Source organism: Hyla sarda, chromosome 3, assembly GCF_029499605.1.
Source record: "Hyla sarda isolate aHylSar1 chromosome 3, aHylSar1.hap1, whole genome shotgun sequence".
Taxonomy (NCBI): Eukaryota; Metazoa; Chordata; class Amphibia; order Anura; family Hylidae; genus Hyla; species Hyla sarda.
In genome coordinates, this window is record NC_079191.1 from 19,770,522 (window position 1) to 19,785,495 (window position 14,974).

A 14,974-nucleotide genomic window follows, 5' to 3' on the forward strand; every position below is an offset into this window, starting at 1 on the left:
TGGCAAATAAATCTGTCACCGGTCTCACTGACTCCCAGGGTGTTTTGCAGGAATCTCGGGAGGGTATCCTGGGGGTGGTGAGATCGTACTATGCTGACTTGTTTCAGAGGAAGGTTTTGGATAGAGACAAGATGACCCAATTCTTGGAGGCAACTCCGCTCCCTGATACTAATGATTTGGACTTTTCTCCTTTGACAGCAGAATTGACGGTGGCAGAGGTCAAAGAGGCCATTGATAAGTTACATGTGAAGAAGGCACCAGGTCCAGATGGGATAACAGCAGAATTCTATAAGACATTCAGAGACCTCTTGGCCCCAATCCTCGTGGATGTTTATACAAATTGTCTAGAAAGTCACCTGATGCCTCCATCCATGAGAGTGTCCTCGCTGATTCTGCTGTCTAAAGGTAAAGAGCCGAGTGACATCAAGAACTGGAGGCCGATTGCCCTCTTGAATGTCGACAGGAAGATTCTGGCAAAGATCCTGTTTTCTAGGTTAGTTTGTCTGTCCCCGGCACTGTTGGCAGGCTGTCAGTATGGCACAGTAAAAGGGCGGAACATCTCTGGGGCAGTGATCTCCATAAGGGAGATGTTTGAGAGATGTAAAGCCCTGAGGTGTGGGAGATATGTTGTCAGTCTTGACCAGGCTAAAGCCTTTGACAGAGTAGATCATGAGTATCTATGGGCCACTTTGTCAAAGTACGGTATTCCGGGACAATTCATCGATTGGCTGAAGACTTTGTATTGTGAGGCCGAGAGCTTTCCTCTGATCAATGGTTGGCAGGGTGACACCTTCAGGGTTGAGGCGGGGGTGAGACAAGGTTGCCCACTGAGTCCGCTGCTGTATGTATTTGCCTTAGATCCGTTTCTGAGGTCACTGCAGGAGTGTGGTTTTCAGGGGGTGCCGGTCCCCCACTGCCTGCCCCTGAGTGTTGTTGCCTATGCGGATGATGTGACCGTAGTGATATCTGAGCCTCGTGAGGTGGAGATGTTGTCTGCAGCCATCAGAAGTTACTCGGAGGCCTCAGGGTCTCTGGTCAACCTTGAGAAGAGTCAAGCTCTCTGGATATCTGATTCTGATCCAGACTTTGATCTGCCCCAATTTGTGAGAGCCTCCTCCTATATTAAAATCCTAGGGGTCAAATTCGGGAGGGACGATAACGCCAAACTAAATTGGGAAGAGAAGTTGGAAGCCGGAAATGCAAAGGTTCAGCGATGGAAGAACTGGAGGCTGACCTATAGAGAAAGGGTTAAAATGTTGAAGACTTACCTGGTCCCTGTCTTTTTGTATGTCTCTGTTGTTTTTCCTTTGCCAGAATCTTTCTCTGCTCGGCTCTTTAGCCTGTTCTTCCAAATGTTCTGGGGGAACAGGTTGAACCTGATAAAAAGAGGGGTCACCTACCTACAGAGGAGAGAGGGTGGGTTGGATATGCTGAATCCAAGGGTGTTCTTTGACTCCATGTTTCTAAAAGTTAATTTTGGTTGCCTGGACTCAAACAACAGCTCCCTGTGGGCGAATAGTATCAGGGACTGGATATTGCCTTTTGCAGAGTCTTGGGTGCGAGGCGGCAGTCTCAAGAGGGGGAGATGGACGCGTGACTACCTCCCCCCGTACCTGGAATACGGGCTCAGATGTCTGAAGAGATGGCGCATTGAGAAGTCCTATATAGAGAGTAAGCCAAGGAAGGATCTATACGTAAGGGTTTGTAGGGCTTTCTTCTGCTCTCCACTTGCCTTGAGGGACTGTGTGACCAGCACTTTACAAGAAAGTCTTAAGTTCCTCAATGGGAAACGACTCCCCGCAAAATTCTTTGACATAGCTTGGCTGTCGCTCCATGGGAGGCTCTTTGTCAGGGGTAACCTGAAATATCTAAGTGTCTCAGATAGGAACTGTCCTCTGGGTTGTCAGCAGGAGGAGACCATGGAGCATTTCATATCTGACTGCAGGGCCGGGAGGAGGATATGGGAAGAAGTGTCCAGTAAGCTGAACATCCCATTACTGCAGAACCTGACGTATCCTGACATCATATATGCTGTACCATCCAGTAACAGGACTGTAGACAGGGGGACAATGTACATAATAATTACTGTAATTAAATATTACCATTGGCACATGAGAACTAGAGTGTCCATACACAATGAGCCATTCCATCACAACACAACAGTAAGACAGATCATGTCCGAGCTCCAGTGGGTAAAATCATTAGAAATGAGGAGAAACCAAAATAATGGGAAATTATGGAGGAATGTCTCTTTGGTTTAACACGGATGATGTCATGTTATTTTATTAAATTTTTTGTGTTTTTCCTTTTCCAGCAATTGTGGACTTTCTAAGTTTAATATTACTCTGTACATACTCTAGTTGAGTAGTCATTGTGTGTACAATGCTTGTTATTTTTGTTTTGCATTGTAAGAATTTATGTTAATTGTAATTTTGTTTGTTTTCACAATAAAAATTGCCTCCTATATACAAGAATATAACTACTATAATACTCCCCCTACATACAAGAATATAACTACTATAATACTGCTCCTATATACAAGAATATATCTACTATAATACTGCTCCTATATACAAGAATATAACTACTATAATACTGCATCCTATATACAAGAATATAACTACTATAATACTACTCCTATATACAAGAATATAACTACTACAATACTGCCTCCTATATACAAGAATATAACTACTATAATACTGCCCCTATATACAAGAATATAACTACTATAATACTGCTCCTATATACAAGAATATAACTACTATAATACTTCTCCTATATACAAGAATATAACTACTATAATACTGCTTCTATATACAAGAATATAACTACTATAATACTGCTCCTATATACAAGAATATAACTACTATAATACTGCTCCTATATACAAGAATATAACTACTATAATACTGCCTCCTATATGCAAGAATATAACTACTATAATACGGCTCCTATATACAAGAATATAACTACTATAATACTGCTCCTATATACAAGAATATAACTACTATAATACTGCTCCTATATACAAGAATATAACTACTATAATACTGCTCCTATGTACAAGAATATAACTACTATTATACTGCTCCTATATACAAGAATATAACTACTATAATACTACCTCCTATATACAAGAATATAACTACTATAATACTGCTCCTATATACAAGAATATAACTACTATAATACTGCCCCTATATACAAGAATATAACTACTATAATACTACTCCTATATACAATAATATAACTACTATAATACTGCCCCTATATACAAGAATATAACTACTATAATACTGCTCCTATATACAAGAATATAACTACTATAATACTGCTCCTATATACAAGAATATAACTACTATAATACTGCTCCTATATACAAGAATATAACTACTATAATACTCCCCCTACATACAAGAATATAACTACTATAATACTCCCCCTACATACAAGAATATAACTACTATAATACTGCTCCTATATACAAGAATATATCTACTATAATACTGCTCCTATATACAAGAATATAACTACTATAATACTGCCTCCTATATACAAGAATATAACTACTATAATACTGCTCCTATATACAAGAATATAACTACTATAATACTGCTCCTATATACAAGAATATAACTACTATAATACTGCTCCTATATACAAGAATATAACTACTATAATACTGCCTCCTATATACAAGAATATAACTACTATAATACTGCTCCTATATACAAGAATATAACTACTATAATACTGCTTCTATATACAAGAATATAACTACTATAATACTGCTCCTATATACAAGAATATAACTACTATAATACTGCCTCCTATATGCAAGAATATAACTACTATAATACGGCTCCTATATACAAGAATATAACTACTATAATACTGCTCCTATATGCAAGAATATAACTACTATAATACTGCTCCTATGTACAAGAATATAACTACTATAATACTGCTCCTATATACAAGAATATAACTACTATAATACTACCCCCTATATACAAGATTATAACTACTATAATACTGCTCCTATATACAAGAATATAACTACTATAATACTGCTCCTATATACAAGAATATAACTACTATAATACTGCCCCTACATACAAGAATATAACTACTATAATACTGCTCCTATATACAAGAATATAATTACTATAATACTGCTCCTATATACAAGAATATAACTACTATAATACTGCTCCCTATATACAAGAATATAATTACTATAATACGGCTCCTATATACAAGAATATAACTACTATAATACTGTTCCTATATATACAAGAATATAACTACTGTAATACTGCTCCTATATACAAGAATATAACTACTATAATACTGCTCCTATATACAAGAATATAACTACTATAATACTGCTCCTATATACAAGAATATAACTACTATAATACTGCTCCTTTATACAAGAATATAACTACTATAATACTGCCCCCTATGTACAAGAATATAACTACTATAATACTGCTCCTATATACAAGAATATAACTACTATAATACTGCTCCTATATACAAGAATATAACTACTATAATACTGCTCCTATATACAAGAATATAACTACTATAATACTGCCTCCTATATACAAGAATATAACTACTATAGATAGATATTAGATAGATATGAGATAGATAGCTATGAGATAGATAGATAGATATGAGATAGAAAGATATCTATCTATCTATCTATCTCATATCTATCTATCTCATATCCATCTCATATCTATCTATCTATTTATCTATCTAATATCTATCTATTTCATATGAGATGGATATAGATAGATAGAAAAATAGATAGATAGATATGAGATGGATAGATGGATAGATCATGTGAGATAGATAGATAGATAAATAGATATGAGATAGATAAATAGATATGAGATAGATAGATAGATAGAAAGATATTAGATGGATAGATAGATGGTAGATAGATAGATATGAGATAGATACAGTAGATACAGTAGATAGATAGATGATAGATAGGACATGAATATCTTTTTACCAACCAGGGTGCCTCCAGATGTTGCAAAACTAAAAAAAACAACTACTACTCCTGGGCCTTTGGCTGTTGAGGTATGCTGGGAGTTGTAGTTTTGCAACAGCTGGAGGCACCCTGTGGGATGGATAGATCGATAGGTAGATAGTGTTTTCCAACCAGGGTGTCTCCAGCTGTTGCAAAACTACAACTCCCAGCATGCCTGGACTGTAGTTTTGCAACAGCTGGAGGCACCATGGTAGAAAAACACTGATCTATGCCCAGTCAATCTATCTATCTCAGTGTTTACCAACCAGTGTGCCTCCTGCTGTTGCAAAACTACAACTCCCAGCATGCCCGGACAGTCTTTAGCTGTCTGGAAGTTGTAGTTTTGCAACAGCTGGAGGCATCCTGTTTGGGAAACACTGCCTTAATGGATTAATGATAAATAAACAAGCAGTGTGTCAACAGTGGGGTCACTTTCCCTCCTCCGGGGTCCACAGGTCACTTACAGGTTACAGTACAAGAACAATTTTTCGAAATCGCGGTAAAAACCGTGCCCTTTTCGGCGCAATTTTTCCCAAAAATTGTTCTTGTAATGTGACCTGTGGACCCCGGAGCAGGGAAAGTGACCCCACTGGACTGCTACCCCCCAGCCCCAGGTTATACTGCTAGTGAGAAGAGAGGCAGGACAGGGGACATAACTTCCCCTCACAGCCGCTGTGCTCCTCGGAGGCGTGTCAGCTCCTCCGTCCTCTTCCTGTGCTGGGGGCGGAGCCATGAATCAGATACCTTCATCCCTGCGCTACTGCCTGTCTCCCTAATGATACCGGAGCAGGAGCAGCGCAGGGATTGTAAAAAAAAAAAAAAATAGCGCTTGTCTGAGTGGGGATCGGGACAACTGTCCTGGATCCTCAGCAGCTGCACCTCTGTCTCAAGGGGGCCCTTGGTCAGTGCCAGAGGGCCCATGTGTAGTGGCGGGCCCCTGAACATGCTGCACATGTGATTTGTCCGCCCCTGATGGTAGTATATATCAGGTTATGACTGATCGCTGAAGGGGTTCTGGGCCTGATCTCCCCCCGCTGACCTGGGTTGGGTACAGAGCTTTGTTTAGCCTTTTTACAGCACTCGGCAGTGTATGTGACTCATGCAGCTTCTTTTATGTGCGAAGATGGGTTCTTGTCCAGCTCCTCACTGAGCCGTCTGAAGTCTGGACAAAGACGTATTTTAGGAGCGGTCGGCATTTTAAGGGTCATCCTGTCGCTGACACAAATTCAGATAGAGTTGCCTTGGACTAGCGGTCTCCAAGCTGTGGTCCTCCAGCTGTTGCAAAACTACAACTCCCAGCATGTGGGAGTTGTAGTTTTGCAACAGCAGCAGGACCACAGCCGGGGGACCGCTGTTTGGATGCAGATTATGTGGGGTACTGAGGTAGAACATGATTTGCATTTGACCCTAAAAGGGTCTTTTCCCCCCAAATGGGTCCCATGACAATAAGCCGATCACATTGGGGGAGATGTATCAAAACCTGTGCAGTGGAAAAGTTGCCCAGTTGCCCATAGCAACCAATCAGATCGCTTCTTTCATTTTTCAGAGGCCTATTCAAAAGTGAAAGTGTGAGGGTGTTATGAGGGCAGATGTTATATGGGGCAGATGGCATTAACACCTTGTATTCGTGACGCCAGGGCGTGGTTAACCTCTGCACCACCCGAGGTATGGCTGCTGAATCCTGGGCTAGGCACGGGGCAAATAATTACGGCAAATAATTACAGAACAACGGCTGCTTTACTGAGGCAGACAGATGGTCTTTACAGTCAGCGAGGGTCGTGATGTCATGCACACGTCCCCTAGTGACGTCACGCCATGCCCCCTCAATGCCAGTCTATGGGAGGGGGCGTGGCGGCTGCCACGCCCCCTCCCATAGACTTGCATTGAGGAGGCGTGGCGTGTCACGACCCCAGTAGCCCGCACTCAGCGTTCAGAACAAAATGTTTCGGACACTGGGGCAGTGGAGTACCCCTTTAAAGACACACACATGCCTCAAAAGATTAACCAACACAAAACATAAGAAAGGGACCCAGGGGACACTGCAATAGAGTCCGCCTGACAGGACAGCAAGGGTACAGGGGTGCAACACCAGTACTGGGCCACCACAGTAACAATCCCATTGGTTGCTATGGGCAACTGGTTGACTTTTCCTCTGCACAGGTTTTGACCAATCTCCCGCATAATAGTGTCCCCTTCCTAGAAACCCCCCCCCCCCCCAAGTGATCGGCCGCGGTCTGTAAGGAAACGGGGAGGCAAATGCTCATTATCCCTGCAGCGCCACCACAGGTGAAAAAAAGCATGACCTCTACCCTTTGACCTCTTGTGACGCCCCAATATGAAGGTCAATCGTTATGTTAATGGGTGCCAAGGTTAATTCTCCATTTTGAATTATTAATGACACCTTAGAACTATTTTGAGCATTTAACAGCAGGAACCGGAGATAAGAGGTGAATGCGGTAAATAATTCATGACGGAAGGAAAATAATGCTGCAAAATAAAGATTTTGTAGTCACTCATGTATTTATGAGATGTGTCTCTTACTCCATAGCGCATATATACACATATATATATATATATATATATATATATATATATATATATATTGCAGCTCCAACCCTTTTTTTTAAGTTTATTTTTGAGAACCGGCGCCATATCTCTACACAGGTTGTGTGTGGTATTGCAGCATTGTCCCATTCACTTCAATGGAGCTGAGCTGCCATAAGTAGAATTCTAAGTCTGTTGTCGTTATAAGAACACAATGGCCACCCCTCCATATCTTTTACCTTGATTGGCTGATGGTGCTTTAAATGATCTATGATGTCACCTAACCTTGGCATTTTTTGTGCCATTCCCCCTGAGGACGCCACCTGTAGGGTGGTGAAACATGTTGGAAGGACATTGCATTACGGTTTTAAAATGAGCCAATAGTTTCTACGTGTACACAGTAGACAAATAAATCACTCGCAAGTTTAGCTAGTGCGAATTTGGCAGAGTAGGTTTGTGTCCAAGTGCTGCAGTACCAGACACAACCAGCAGACGAGTGTGGCGCTATTTTGGAATGAAAGTCACCATATTTTTCTAATCCTAGACAACCATCTCCTGTAGTGTAGTCCACCTATTTCAGGGGTAGACCCATCCTTCGTTTCCCAACCAGTGTGCCTCCAGCTGTTGCAAAACTACAACTCCCAGCATGCCCCGACAGCCTTTGGCTGTCGGGTCATGCTGGGAGTTGTAGTTTTGCAACCTTTGGAGGCACACTGGTTGGAAAATACTGCTCCAGCACCAGGTGCAGTGATATGACTTCACCCCCTCTCTCTACAAGGCCAAAAGATTCATGGGAAATGTAGACAGCATTGGGACATGGGGTTGGGCTAAAAAGTAGTTCTAATAATAAAGGATTTCCCCTGGACCTTTATACTGATAGTGTTTTTTTCTAAACTAGACAACAGGGACAACAGAGGTACAAACAATAGCTGTTGCTCACAGATCACCTTCCCCCCCTTTCCTGTAAAATGACCTCTGTAAAGGTCACAGAGAATGCCCAGTAATGTCTCCAATTGATTTAAATGGGAAAGCTCCTGTCCATTTGTCGCCTATGTCCACGGGTCCTACCGTAAAGCATATCAAACACAGGACATAGACAGCACACCAGTGTATAGATAACACAAGCACACACAGCAGCTGTTACTCACAGATCAACCCCCCCCCCCCGCGCCTGTAAAATGACCACAGAGCACGCCCAGTAATGTTTCCCATTCATCTGAATGAGACAACTCCTGCCCATTGTCGCCTATCCTGTGTCCATGGGTCAGTCGACATAATAATGTACAGAAAATGTTATAAAAATCAAAGTAAATAAAAATTAAACAGGTAAGAAAATAAGAACATGTTTCAGTATATGGGTGTAATCAGAAAAATAAATAAAAATTTAGATGATACTTTACTGTGAGGTGCAATACCTCACACAGCCTGAGGGTAATGGGGGCGCTGTTTGTAGAAGATTCTCTGATCTAGCTTCACCTATAGACACACACGTATAATTATAACCATCAGACGATAAGAACACTCACTCCCATTAGAACAGTGTTTTTCAACCAGTGTGCCTCCAGCTGTTGCAAAACTACAACTCCCAGCATGCCCGGACAGCCGTTGGCTGTCCGGGCATGCTGGGAGTTGTAGTTTTGCTGCAGCTGGAGACATATTCTTCGGAGAACATTGCATTAGAATTTTTTTTTGTTTATCTAGTGCAGCACAGGCTCTTCTTAGAGAATAATGTAGAGGTTCTTGTGTATGCTTTGTGCTTACCTCTTTTAGCTGATGCGGCAGGCATGTATTCCCCCCCCCCCCCAGCCATACAGTTTGCAATTCCATCACTTCCTACATTTCCCATGCTCTTAGCTGTACACTATTCCTCTTGAACCTATAGACAAGCGCACTTGGCTCAGTTAAGAGTACATGTACTTTCGATTGGGGAAAGGGGAATGAGCCATTAGAGATGAGCGAACTTACAGTAAATTCGATTCGTCACGAACTTCTCGGCTCGGCAGTTGATGACTTGTCCTGCATAAATTAGTACAGCTTTCAGGTGCTCCCTTGGGCTGGAAAAGGTGGATATAGTCCTAGGAGACTCTTTCCTAGGACTGTATCCATCTTTTCCAGCCCACGGGAGCACCTGAAAGCTGAACTAATTTATGTAGGATAAGTCATCAACTGCTGAGCCGAGAAGTTCGTGACGAATCGAATTTACTGTAAATTCGCTCATCTCTATAAGCCATTGTCAGACGCCTCTAACAGTGACTTATCTTCCATGAAAATCCAACAGGCCGGATCCTACTTTCCCGTCCCATCAAATATGGCGGGATCAGCCTACTTACCTCTAATGTGTACAGCTACCTTTAGAGTTGAGCACAGTCGTAACGCAAGGTACTTTTGATGGTAGTGATAGAACTGTAATAGTCACAGACAGGAGAGAGTCCGGAGTAGTGATGAGCGGCATAGACCATATTCGAATTCGCAATATTTCGTGAATATACAGGCGAATATTCATCATATATTCCCAAAATTCGCATATTCGCAATATTCGCTGCCTTTTTTTTACTATGCGCCATAAAATTCGCATGCGCAATATCGCGTGATAAAAGAGCTAAAAGAAGGGAGGGATGCGAACATATGCGAATTTTCGAAGCGCCCGCCCGTCTGACACAGTACCGTATTTTTCGCCCTATAGGACGCACCGGCGTATAAGACGCACCCAATTTATAGGTCCAAAATCTAAAAAAATTAAGATTCCGAACCCAACAGTGGTCTTCAACCTGCGGACCTCCAGATGTTGCAAAACTACAACTCCCAGCATGCCCGGACAGCCGTTGGCTGTCCGGGCATGCTGGGAGTTGTAGTTTTGCAACATCTGGAGGTCCGCAGGTTGAAGACCACTGGTATAGGAGGTAATACTCACGTGTCCCCGCCGCTCCCGACCCGTCACCGCTGTCCTGGATGTCGCCCTCCATCGCTGTTGCCGCGTCCCCGTGGTGTCCCCGACTCTCCGGACGTCTTCTTCCCCGGGATCCTCGCTCTCCGTCGCCTTCATGATGTCGCTACGCACGCCGCTCCTATTGGATGACGGGACGGCGTGCGCGACGACGTGATGACGTCGAAGGAAAGCGCCGGCCAAGCAGGGGATCCCGGCCCGGAGCAGACACCGAGGAGGCAGGTAAGGTCCCTCCCGGTGTCCTGTAAGCTGTTCGGGACGCCGCGATTTCACCGCGCCGCTCCCGAACAGCCCGACTGAGCAGCCGGGTTAGTGTCACTTTCCCTTCAGACACGGCGGTCAGCTTGGGGTATTCCAGGCAAAACCTTTACATATATATATATATATATATATATATATATATATATATATATATATATATAAACTGGCTCCGGAAAGTTAAACAGATTTGTAAATTACTTCTATTAAAAAATCTTAATCCTTCCAATAGTTATTAGCTTGTGAAGTTTTCTGTCTAACTGCTCAATGATGAGGTCACGTCCCGGGAGCTGTGCATGATGGGAGAATATCCCTTGCATGACGGGAGAATATCCCCATAGGAACTGCACAGCTCCCGGGACGTGAGTCATCAGAGAGCAGTTAGACAGAAAACAACAACTCAACTTCAGAAGCTAATAACTATTGGAAGGATTAAGATTTTTTAATAGAAGTAATTTACAAATCTGTTTAACTTTCCGGAGCCAGTTGATATATAAAAAAAAGTTTTGGCCTGGAATACCTCTTTAATACAGGGCATCACCGCGATCGGTGATATCCTGTATTATCCGCGGGTCCCGGACGTTGATGGCCGCAGGTATTCGCTGTATAAGACGGCACCAACTCCCCCCCCCAGTTTTGGGGAAGAAAAAGTGCGTCTTATATGGCCAAAAATACGGTAACTAGTATTGGAGTCTTGTTTACACCACAAGCTAGAAGCAGGGAGGGATGATCACTGCAATGTGAATATTCGTAATTGCGAATATTTAGCACTATATTAGCAATATTCACGAATTCGCGAATATGCGATATTCGTGATAAATATTCGCATTGCGAATATTCGCACCCAACACTAGTGATGAGCGGCAGGGGCCATATTCGAATTTGCGATATTTCACGAATATGCGAACAACTATTCGTCCTATGTTTTATGAAATTCGCATATTCGCTGTGTTCGTTCTCTTTGTTTTATTTTTCCATGCGGAAATTCGTAATGAAATTTGCATAGTGCGCATGCGCAATTATATCCTTCACCGAAAAGAAGGGAGGGATCAGTGTCCAGTCTGGAAGTGAAGATATTCGCATAAATTAGCCTAAAAAATTTGCATTAAAAATAAAACGAATATTCGTCATTACAATTATATCATTATATTCTAAATATTCGCGAAATCGCAAAGTGACGATGTTCGCGGTAAAAATTCGCATTTCGAATATTCGCGCTCAACACTAGTCAGGAGTCCTACAATTCAACCTTGACCCTCTCTATGACCTGACATACACGTTAGATAAAAGTTGGTGAACCTATTGACTTGGGAGCTTGTGGTGCTTTGAGAGTAAACTTGGTTAAAGGGGTAACTTTTTTTTTTTTTTTAAATCAACTTGTGCCAGAAAGTTAAACAGATTTGTAAATTACTTCTATTAAAAATTCTTAATCCTTCCAGTACTTATCAGCAGCTGTATGCTACAGAGGAAATTCTTTTCTTTTTTGTCGTGTCCACAGTGCTCTCTGCTGACACCTGATGCCCGTATCAGGAACTGTCCAGGAGAAAATCCCCATAGCAAACCAATGCTGCTCTGGACAGTTCCTGACACGGACAGAGGTGTCAGCAGAGAGCACTGTGGACAAGATAGATGAGGAGGCTTGCAGAGGCTGGAGGTAGTCAGGAAGCCTAAAAAAGGGGTACTCCGGTGGAAAACATATTTTTTTTTAAATCAACTGGTGCCAGAAAGTTAAACAGATTTGTAAATGACTTCTATTAAAAAATCTTTAACCTTCCAGTACTTTTTAGCAGCTGTATGCTAGAGAGGAAATTCTTTTCTTTTTTTAATTTCTTTTTTGTCTTGTCTAAAGTGCTCTCTGCTGATACCTCTGTCCGTGTCAGGAACTGTCCAGAGCAGCATAGGTTTGAAATGAGGATTTTCTCCTGCTCTGGACAGTTCCTGACACGGGCATCAGGTGTCAGCAGAGAGACAAAAAAGAAATTCAAAAAGAATAGAATTTCCTCTGTAGCCTACAGCTGCTAATAAGTACTGGAAGGGTAAAGAGTATATTAATAGAAGTCACTTACAACTCTGTTTAACTTTCTGGCACCAGTTGATTTAAAAAAAATCTTTACCCTTCCAGTACTTTTTAGCAGCTGTATGCTACAGAGGAAATTCTTTTCTTTTTGAATTTCTTTTTTGTCTTGTCCACAGTGCTCTCTGCTGACACCTGATGCCCGTGTCAGGAACTGTCCAGAGCAGGAGAAAATCCTCATTGCAAACCTATGCTGCTCTGGACAGTTCCTGACACGGACAGAGGTGTCAGTAGAGAGCACTGTGGACAAGATAGATGAGGAGGCTTGCAGAGGCTGGAGGTAGTCAGGAAGCCTAAAACAGCTGCACGGATTTTTTAAAGGGGTACTCCGGTGGAAAACATATTTTTTTTTAAATCAACTGGTGCCAGAAAGTTAAACAGATTTGTAAATGACTTCTATTAAAAAATCTTTAACCTTCCAGTACTTTTTAGCAGCTGTATGCTACAGAGGAAATTCTTTTCTTTTTTTAATTTCTTTTTTGTGTTGTCCACAGTGCTCTCTGCTGATACCTCTGTCCGTGTCAGGAACTGTCCAGAGCAGCATAGGTTTGCAATGAGGATTTTCTCCTGCTCTGGACAGTTCCTGACACGGACATCAGGTGTCAGCAGAGAGACAAAAAAAGAAATTCAAAAAGAATAGAATTTCCTCTGTAGCCTACAGCTGCTAATAAGTACTGGAAGGGTAAAGATTATATTAATAGAAGTCACTTACAAATCTGTTTAACTTTCTGGCACCAGTTGATTAAAAAAAAATAATAAATAAATAAATAAATACATGTTTTCCACCGGAGTACCCCTTTAAACAATCCGTGCAGCTGTTTTAGGCTTCCTGACTACCTCCAGCCTCTGCAAGCAGTCTGGAAGCGTTCTGGGCATGTGCTGCTCATACAGGTCAGATTAAAGTTGGTAAACCCATTGATTGTGGCAAAACCTGATGATTATCTTATGTATATAGGAGTCTCCTCCGCTACCATAGGTCTAGACCAGTGGTCTCCAACCTGCGGACCTCCAGATGTTGCAAAAACTACAACTCCCAGCATGCCCGTACAGCCGACGGCTGTCCGGGCATGCTGGGAGTTGTAGTTTTGCAACAGCTGGAGGCACACTGGTTGAAAAACACTGTTCTAATGGGAGTGAGTGTTCCTGTCATCTGAGGGTTATAATTATGGGAGTTGTAGTTTTGCAACATCTGGAGGTCTGCAGGTTGGAGACCACTGGTCTAGGGAAAGAGGCATCAAGAGGTTTGAATTGGATATGACCATCTGTATGGCCAGCTACTGCAAGAACGAGATTTCTCCTCTTTGTCCCCAATAGGACACAAATGTAAAATTAGGCGTGGGGCCCCAATATAATACTGATAACCAGTTAAAGGGGTATTCCAGGAATTTTTTTTATTTGACTGTGCTACAGGGGCTGTAAAATTAGTGTAGTTCATAATATAGTGTCTGTACCTGTGTGTGACGGTTTTCTCACAATTCTTCTGTGATTTTCACCCCAAATATTTATTTTTAACAGCATACAAAATGACTGCTGTCTCAGATTTTTCCCAGGTTGCAATGCAACCGAGATCTGACATCACTAGTCAGCTGATGACAGGGAGCCTGTCTGAGGGTGCATTCACACGCTATTTGTTTTTGCTGGTTTTCCGCTGCGTATTTGTAAGTGGGCGCGCTCTTCTCGTCTGTCCGCAGCAGATTTTCCGCGGCAGAATTTACGCTGTGGAAAATCCGCCACAAGCCCCATTGAAGTCAGTAGGGACTGCGGCGGATTTTCCGCAGCGTAAATTCCGGCGCGGAAAATCTGCTACATACAGCCGAGAAGAGCCCGCCCACTTTCAAATACGCAGCGGAAAACCCGCAAGAACAAATGTGTCGAGCAATCGTTTGGGAGATCAATCTGCAACTAAAGCTGTAGGCACCCTGATTGAAAACCACAGGTCTTTTGAATGGATGCAGCTCATTTATGTTTCAATGGGTGAGGTGGCTGATGTGTGGGAGGGAGGGAAATTAAATTATGGGATTTGTAGGCAAAAGAAGAAAACTCAAACAGGAAATACCAGTTCACAAAAAGCTAGCCACAGTATTATGGTAATCTCACAACA

The 14,974-nt window shown here is 42.2% G+C and overlaps 1 protein-coding gene across 1 annotated transcript in view; it reads right to left on the bottom strand.

Annotated features, from left to right (window-relative positions):
• Nucleotides 1-14,974, bottom strand: part of FAM167A (family with sequence similarity 167 member A) — a 66,687-nt gene that overhangs the window by 13,101 nt on the left and 38,612 nt on the right. The gene's annotated exons all lie outside the window — the stretch shown is intronic.